The following is a 9,214-nucleotide window of genomic DNA, read 5'->3' on the forward strand; positions in this document are numbered from 1 at the left end:
GGTCAATCGCTAAATGAAGGTTTCAAGTTAAACTCTGGCACAGTAAGATTTCTGTTTCCTTCTGTGCTCTAGGGTGTACAAACTAATTATTTCTTCTGAGAACGGAGGGGCTTCATTGAGGGTAGAAAACAACAACAACTACTCATTACACTTTCTCAAGTCTGGCTCCTTATACTAATTTCTATCAATTAGATTGTCATAACTGTCTTTTCATTTTTTAACTTCAAACATAATTTATTACCAGAAATGAGGAACATCTCTCTTTTTTGGTGATGACACAAGTAGGGGTGTGAGTTCCACTGTAAACAACTAGCTACATGAATATAACTCAGCAAGAAAATGTCTACTTTGTTTTTTTAAACAATTTATGGTAGGAGGAACTCTGACACCTCTGAGTGAAGAAAAAACTGACACAAACCTTGCGTTGCTTAGTTCAGGAAGACTCATCTTTGCTCGTCCATTCGAAACATATGAATGGACAACAAAGACAAACCCATTTTATTTCACAGTAGTCACATCTACTGTGACTTAATTCAGGCATGTCTAACCTTTAAGGAAGCTTAAAGATGTCCTCCTTTCTAGGTCACTAATGTTAGTTCTGTTTAGACCAGTAGTTCTCCAAGTGTGGTCCAAGAACCAGCAGTATCTTCAAAATACATGTCAAATCACCACATCAAAAACCGTCCCAGATCGCACATTCAGGTTAGTTTGGTGTCCCCCAGTAGGTTTTTAAACACCTGATGTATTTATATCTACCTCCTTGTACTGTAATTGCCTATCTCCAAATGCATATAGTAACTGACAGGCTGTAAATGTTGAGGACAAAGGCTGTCTCATTTCTTTCCTCATCTAGAGCCAGCCTCTATTGCAGTACCCAGCATAGCGCAGGTACTTGGTAATTTGTTAAAGCGTATCAATCAATCCATGAAAAGTGGAATCTGAAACCAAGGCCCCGATAAATTAACTCCAATAAAACCATCTATATAGGTACGATTCATATGTGTTGGTGCCCAGCTAACAAAACGCTGTCGCCCTCATTTAACCTGTCATTCATCTGTTCGCTGCCTCCCTATCCCCAAATAACCAGAAAATTCACAGAGATCAACGACAACACCTACACAACATTGTTACTCGCCCCCCTTCTGTCATCAACGTCATCAACTATCGCCGCCGGGTCCGACAATCTGTCAGTTCCCCCTACTCCTCACCCCCTCTTACTTACGTTCCCCTTTCCCTGCGAGGCTGAAAGCAGGACGTGTGTATGCGTTTAGCCCAAAAGAAGTGCTACAAATTCTGCGCCTCATCTGCTCTCCTGGCGGCGGCCGACGGCTCCTGCCTCACGGCCTCGGAGAGCACCTGCAGCGGCAATAGCCAGACCCCAGCCTGGCAGCACCCCGCACTTAAAGGCGGTCATAACGGAGACGCGCACGGGATGTTTCCCAGGCGCCCAAAGCGGCGACGTACGACAGAGCTCCCACAATCCGCTTCGACTCCGCTCTCCCTACCAGCTACCCTGGCTTTAACCCCTTCACGTCCGTGTTCAGAGGTCCGTCAATCCCCCTCTTGCGCGCAGATTGCTTGGTTCGGAGATCCAGGTCACCTCTCTGTAAAAAGACAAAAGACTAGGCCTGTCCTCTTAGCCATAGCCATCTATGGAACCTTTTCGCAATTGGCTTGTAAGTTGACTTGTAAACTTACCAGTCATTTTTAAATAGGAGCTTAACTTGTGAAGTTAACAACATAAACGGTTCATAATGATGCCTTTAAGCTTCCAAATCAAACCAAACTCTAAATGTGCAATTTCTGACTGTTCGCCTCGAACCTACGCCCTTTCTACCTTACATTCCCGTCTCCTTTTGGTTCTTTTGTTTGACTACTTAACTGCATACCTCAGTAGTTAAGAACACAGGCTTTGTGAACCTGACTTTATGGGTTTGAATCTCTACCGTTATCCAACTGTGGAATCTTGGGCAAGTGTTTTAAGCACGCTATTCCTTGGCTTCCTCATCTGTAGAATGGGTATAATAGTGGTACTTACTTCAACAAAATTTCACTGCCACCAATCTAACGTCAATAAAAGTCTCAAATCAAGGGTGCGGAAAGAGGATAAATTTTATTCAAGAAAACAGTTTGCAAACTGGGGAGAAGAAGCCTCTATTGAAAAACGAAAGCGCACGCTGGGGAGACAAAGGGGAGCCTGCCTTTTATAATTATTTGCTCCAAACCCATTTTGTTGTTGTTGTTGTTGTTGTTGTTGTTTAATTCTCACAATTATTGGTGGTAGTTACAAGTATTATCCTCCCTTCCCCTCTTTGTTTTTCTAAAGCAGCTAAGAAAGTTCAGGTCAGGGAGAGAGCAGATAACTCAATGACTGCCCATGGTCACAGAGCTAGTAGCAAATAGAGCCAAGACTTAAACTCAGATATGTCTTGGCCCTTCTCCAATATTACTGAGAAAACAGCCGTACATTCTTTTCTAGTGCTCTTTATTCCCGAAGAGTTGCCTCATGATCCATGCAGGTCAGGAAGGCTAGGTTCTCTTCAGAACCAGAAAGGTAGCAGGCAGTTAAGCAAGGTTCTCTCTCCCTTGAAGGCTGGCAGCAAAGGAAATGACTAAAATAGCAACTGTAATAACCAGCTCGCTCATTCATTGTGCCCCACTGTGCCCCACAGGCCCCATTACTGCCTATCCTGCCTAAGGCCACCAGAGATAAAGATTCAGGACCCCACCTCACCCAGCCATTCTGCAAAGCTTGGATATTATAAAAGAGTTTGCTTGTTTTAGCACAGCACTAAGAGACTTTAATATACTATCCTGATTCCACTCAAAGTGGTAGTAATTTCCACATTAGCAGTCCATAGGATCAGGTATTTCTACCTCAGCCCAAGAGCACAGGGAGATCTCCTCTTTCCCAGATTAAAACAAAAAAGGCATTCCCTCTTTTGCCTCAGAGCCCACAGTACCCAGGGTCTTGTTATTCTTGCTGCACACCCACCTACTGCCACTTCCCAGCTTATCCTCAGGCAGTCCAGAATGGTGTTTTCAGGAGAAGGGCTAGTGATATTAAAGGGACTGGGGAAGGAGGAGAAGCTAAATACCCCAGTTTGCTTAAGGTAAACCAAGCACTGCCTTGTCCCAATGCCTGTACCACCTTTGTAGCTCCCTGACCTTCTTCACTCCTTCTTGGCACTTCAGAATCCATTACCCTGCACACCTCTGGGCTTGAATTGCAGAAGAATCAACTTCTTGTCTTTTTTTCCCCCAAACCCAAAAATAGTACACCAGACTGGGCTTGATCTTACTTAAACTGGATAAGTTTGAAAAGAAAAGGGAGAGAGATAACATAAGAAGGCTTTTTACTTCATTTTCTCCATATTTCTAGCTATCAAACTATTAGAAAATGTCAAGATGGGAGTAAAGCTGGGAGACGTTCAGTTCCAGAGGCGAGGAAAGATAAAAATCTTGGTGCAAAGCAAAAGTGTTGACAGAAGGAAAACAAGCAGACATGGGTGTTTCTAGGAACAGTAGAAATAAACAAAGAAGGGGAGGTTGAGGGGCAGATCTCAGACACAAACAAGAGACCCTGCCCTTACAGCTCCTTTCACCCCAAACCCCATATCCTCATTCCAGAGACTTCATCTGCCTTAGATTCTCCTAATCAACCTGATTCTTTCACTGCTGGGCAAAAATCACGAAGCCACCACCAGCTGCTTAGCAAAGAGGGTAGATGAGGGGAGCAGATATTCCTGTACTGAGTGTTAGAACGGGGGATGTGTTCCCAACATCCCTAATTGTTTTCATAACATTGTTAGAAAAAAATATCACATATAGTTTAAATGTTCAAGTTCTGTAATGCTTTCTATAGTATGTTTCAGTTATATTACTCTTAAAGACTGATCTAGGGTTGTAACACACATATAATAGTGCTTCTATACTGTAGTGTGCATACATTGTTGGTGACGAGTTCAGGCCCCTTTTACAAGGCAGATAGACCCATCCCCCAGCAGTTGTGGGTGCTAGCTACTAATTACACCTGCTCTTTTCTCTGGAGATTTGCACTCTGCTGAACAAGAGCTTCAACTCTACGACACCCCCACTGCCCACACACCCTTGCAACCTGCAGCCAATGAATGACTGATGATGAGGGTACATAATGCCAGCCACTTTACCTCAAGATGGACCAATTCTGTGGTGCAAATCCTACTCCAGTGCTCCTTGTGGGGTCCAGCTAAAGCTGGTCTCCAACTGCCTTAGTCCCCCCCACCACCACCCTAGCCTTCTTCCCTCATTCTCTAAACATAGAACCCAAACATACCTGAAAATCTAATTCTGAGTATATTTGTGAATACATTCCTTTTTGTATGACCTCTCGTAATTAGTTCCCTTAGTTATTTATTACTTTTATTTATTTACATGTTTATTTATACAGAGGGTGCCAAAAAATGTATACATTTTAGAAAAGGAAAAAACTGTATAAAAATTGTAATACTCAATATCCACCGATAACAAAAGATGAGTACAAGTCCTGTATATACGTTTTTTGGTACCCCTGGTATATAATAATTTATTATTTTAATTCTTTTTAAATAGTTTGTTATTTAGCAAAATATATTGATCATGTCTTCCCTCCAAACAAATTCAGATTATGGAGGGTCTTTTAATTGGTTGCATTTGATTTTTCCAATGTAACTGAAATAAACATTCTCTATTTCATAAGAAAATATCATTAATTAAAAATTTCTACTGATGTGAGAGATGTTGGTTGTTTCTGAAAAGCCCTTTTTACATTAGTCAAATAAATGGAAATATTTATAAGTCTTCTGTAGTATTTTAGTTGTGTACAAGACTCAATATAGCATAGGAAAGAATACTATACTTACTTGCTTAACACACGTACAAGAGGAGATATGACTTTCCTAACTAATCTGTAACAATGGTTAAATGAAGTTTTGTTAAGAGCTACTGCAAGGGCCCACCCGTGGCTCAGGTAGTTGGGGTGCTGTGCTCTTAACACGGAGGTCCCTGAGGTCACGCGTTCGATTCCCACAAGGGCCAGTGAGCTGCGCCATCTACTGCTAAGATTGTGAACAACAGGTCTCCCTGGAGCTGGGCTGCTGGCTGCTGTGTGCGGTGGTGAGTGGCCAGCAGCCATTGTGAGCGGCTGCTGTGAGCCCCTGTGAGCGGTCCACGGATGACTGGCGACTGACTGCCTGGGCCAGGGAGCTGTGTCCTACACAACTAGACTAAGAAACAACCCCTTGAAGAGGGGGGGGGTGAAGGCGGAAGAAAGAGGGGAGAAAGAAAAGCAAGTGAAGAATGGTGAATTACCCATTCATTTAAAATTTTGAAGTACTTAAACATTAGGATGGATAGAATTATATAGGGGAGCGGATATGTCTCATTTTCTCTTCAGGAATAAGAGGGCAAATACGTAAATTTTATTATAATAGTCCCCTTGGTTGATATTTCTCAAAAATTTTTTTGGCCGTCAACCATTAAGAGTTTCCATGATTGCTTATGAGTAATGTCCCGCCATTCATTTCTAATCAAAAACATTTTCTAAGTGCATCTTTTATCTTTAAAATTCACCAGTTTTACCACAGAAATTATATGGAATTTCAGTGTTGCACAGTTTCATCTAAAATACCCATCTTTTCCAGCCTAGTAGACAGCTACATATATTCTAAAAGCCCAGGTCAAATGTCACTCCCTTTGTGAATCCCTCCCCAATCTCCTTTCTCCCAGGCAGAACTCATCCTTTCCTTTAATGGACACTCATAAGTCTTTATACATACCTCTTTTAGATCTTGTATCTCATTGTATTATAAATTATATGTTGCATCAGTTAGCAATTGTGTTTGGCTGTCATTAAGAACGCATTATTTTTCTATCACATAAAAGAAATTCAAAGGTAGGCAATTCAATATTGTTATGGTGGCTCCTTTCGTCTTTCTGCTATGTTTCCCAAGATCAAGCTCTGCCTTCCTAGCTCAAGTTTTCCTCAACGTAACATTATAATTGCTGTAGTTCCAGCCATCACATCCATATCCTGGGAAAGGATGAGTAAGAAAATAACACAAAAGGGCCTCCCAGCTTAGCAGCCTCTTAAGCACCATCACTCCTGATCCCCTACCCCAGTACATGCATGTGCACACACACACACACACACACACACACACACACACACAGACAAAATTATGAAGCTTTCTAGGAAGCCTCGCCCAACAACTCCCACAAACATACCATTGCTCTATATTTAGTCACATGGATGCCCCTATCTGAAAGGAAGCCTAGAAAATTACATTTTTTCATCTGGGTACATGGATCTCTCCCTGCCCCCCAAACAAAATCAGGTTTTGTTACTTAGAAAGAACAGGCAGAAAAGGAGTACGTGATAATCAACTAGCAATTTCTGCCCCTCCCCCTCAAATTTGCCATATCTGTTTCTTTACTGAGATTGTTAATTCCTGCAAGGTTTAGCACATGTCATTTTCATTTTGTATTTCCAGGGCCTAGAACAGTAAAAGACACTCAGTGGTTTACTGTTTATTTCCTTCACCTACAATATGAAGGGTTATTCTGTGTAATCTGCCTACATAAAAAAGATTCCGTGTTTTACCAGTATAATTTTCTGTGCTTTATGTTGACTTTATTACGTCCTTGATTATTTAAGAAAACAAAGTGTTCTCACTTATGAAAGACCTAAGGTTCTTGATCATCATGTTACCTTATATTTTAATTTTTAAATGTTTTATTGTTGCTTTCTATGAATAGTTACATACCATTTCTTATCACCAATGGTCTTACATGTTCAAATATCCTGACACCTTTTGATTATTTGTTATACCTAAGATTGAATCCTAAATGTAAAATGAAATAAAATAACTTTCAAGATATCTTTGGCACGTAAAGCTATCTTTGAGATTTTCCACAGGACCCCTGGACAATCAGACATTTTTTTTCACCTTATAAAAAGAGAGATACTAGAAACTATTATGTTTATTTGATGTTACTATTGATGAGTTGCTTGGGAAGAGCTGTCCAATCAGAAGAGATGCTCAGGCTTACCCAGGTTAAATTTGTATGGGCAAAATGTTATTAATATAAAAATTTCAGGAAATGTATGCTATATGAGAAGTATCTAGAGATTTCTCAATGCCCTCGGTTTCCACTATGTTTCTATTTATCAGAGTCCCGGTGGTATTTTGACTGAGAATATTAGGCAACAACAGTATAGTGTTATTGGTCATAATTTCAGTTATTATTTAAAATGTTTACTTGGCCACAACCATACTTCTTAATCTGAATTTAACATCTTCAAGAGCAGTGGTTTTTAATCGAGGATGCATGTCAGACTTACCTCTGGAGTTTTATTAAAATACAGATTTTTGTATACCTGTTCCAAACATGAATCTCTTTAGTTGATATTCTTTTTTTAAAACTTATTATTTATTTTAAGTGTGTTTTTTCAGGAGCCATCAGCTCCAAGTCAAGTAGTTGTTTCAGTGCAGTTGTGGAGGGCGCAGCTCACAGTGGCCCATGTAGGGATTGAACCAGCAACCTTGTTGTTAAGAGCAATGTGCTCTAACCAACTGAGCTAACTGGCTGCCCCCAGTTGATATTCTTAATATATATTATCTCAATGATTCTCTCAATATATATTTTTCCTGTGTGTTTGGTATATTCATAGTGTAGAATGTATGTAATATCTCTATTATTATATATTTTAAGATTTTTCTTTATAAAAATTATGTTCATCTATTTTTTTTGTAAACCAGATATAAGATTCACAGTCTTCATTGAAAATAGGCTCAATAATTATTCTTTCAGATATTTTGTTTAAACTTTGGGAACTGGCTTTTTATTGGGATTGACTCTGATATCACATATTTTGGCCTAATGGTTTGTCCTCTAAGAAAAAGGATCAGTAGGTAATTTAATTCACAAAAGAAAAAAGAGAGGGGTGCTCTGACTTAAGAATTGAAGCTAACTACTTTAGAGGAATTCTGGATTTCTTTTTTCTCTCCATAGCCCTCTTAATTTCATGACTTACAAAAGGCCCAGAAAGCAGAGCAATTCCTACATGCTGTGGTTCAGAGAATAACAGGCAATTTAGACAATGCCACTGTAGTGGGCTGAATGGTAGCTCTCCCAAATATATTTCTACTTCCTAATGCCTGGAACCTGTGAATACTACTTTATGTGGCAAATGATTGGTTATTACCATATATGGCAAAACGATTAAGTTAAGGATTTTGGGAGGAGCATCTTATCCTGGATTATCAGGGTGGACCCTAAATCCAAAGACAAATGTCCTTACAAGAGTGAGGCAGAGGGAGATTTGACAGACACACAGAGGAGAAGGCTATATGAATACAAAGGTAGAGATTGAAGTGATGAAGCCGCAAGCCCAGGAATGCTAGGGCAGCCACCAGAAGCTGAAAGAAGCAAGGAACCACATCTCCTCTAGAGCCCCTGGAGTGAGTGTGGTCTTGCTAGGTGTCAGATTTCTGGCCTCCAGAACTGTGCAAGAATAATTTTATGTTGTTTTAAGCCACTGAGTTTGTGGCAAACTGTTACAGCAGTTTCAGGAAACCAATATAGTCTCTAAGACTATAGAACTTCTTGCTTCGGTTCAAGAAATTGAACAGGCAGTGGTTCAAAATAGAGCTACCTTAGATATAAGATTGACTTCTTGAGGGAGAATTTGGGCTATTTTAACAGTAGAATGTTGTGCTTACATCCCTGCAGATCTCTCTAAGTTCTTTAACACCACTAAGAATTCCAGAAGTAAACCCAGAAATCAGAATTGGGTAATTTGGACAATGACCTCATAGCTGGTTTGGCAGACTCTTTAGGTTAGGGATGATACTTATTTCCTTGGTTTAATATGGGCACTATTAGCTCCTGGCTGACAAGTGGACTATAAACTCTTGTCAATCCTGAGAAAGAATGTACCTGCTAAGAAGGACTCCTTGCTGTTAACTGGGCCCAAATTCAGAGTCGAGCAGCCATTGTTTGCCAAGGCCTTTCACGCACACCCTGTATCTGGAAAAACCTACAAACTGAGCTGTCAAGCTTCCTGCACTGTGTTCTGGCCTTCTGAGTCCAACCTTATAAAGAAGATCTGGGTATTATATTTCAACCAATGAGACTGCTACCTTCCCTGTCCAATTGGAGCTATGCAGTTATATTCTCCTTTGCATCTTTAGGG

At 40.4% G+C, this 9,214-nt stretch overlaps 1 long non-coding RNA gene across 2 annotated transcripts in view; it reads right to left on the reverse strand.

Annotated features, from left to right (window-relative positions):
- The window catches only part of LOC141569626 (uncharacterized), a 29,641-nt gene extending 28,187 nt beyond the window's left edge, over window positions 1–1,454 (reverse strand). For both annotated transcript variants that reach the window (XR_012493321.1, XR_012493322.1), the window contains exon 1: window positions 1,223–1,454. This is a non-coding gene — a long non-coding RNA (uncharacterized LOC141569626). The remainder of the gene's footprint in view (window positions 1–1,222) is intronic.
- Window positions 1,455–9,214: the final 7,760 nt, after the last annotated feature.

Source organism: Rhinolophus sinicus, chromosome X (genome assembly GCF_036562045.2).
Source record: "Rhinolophus sinicus isolate RSC01 chromosome X, ASM3656204v1, whole genome shotgun sequence".
In the NCBI taxonomy this organism is placed as follows: domain Eukaryota; kingdom Metazoa; phylum Chordata; class Mammalia; order Chiroptera; family Rhinolophidae; genus Rhinolophus; species Rhinolophus sinicus.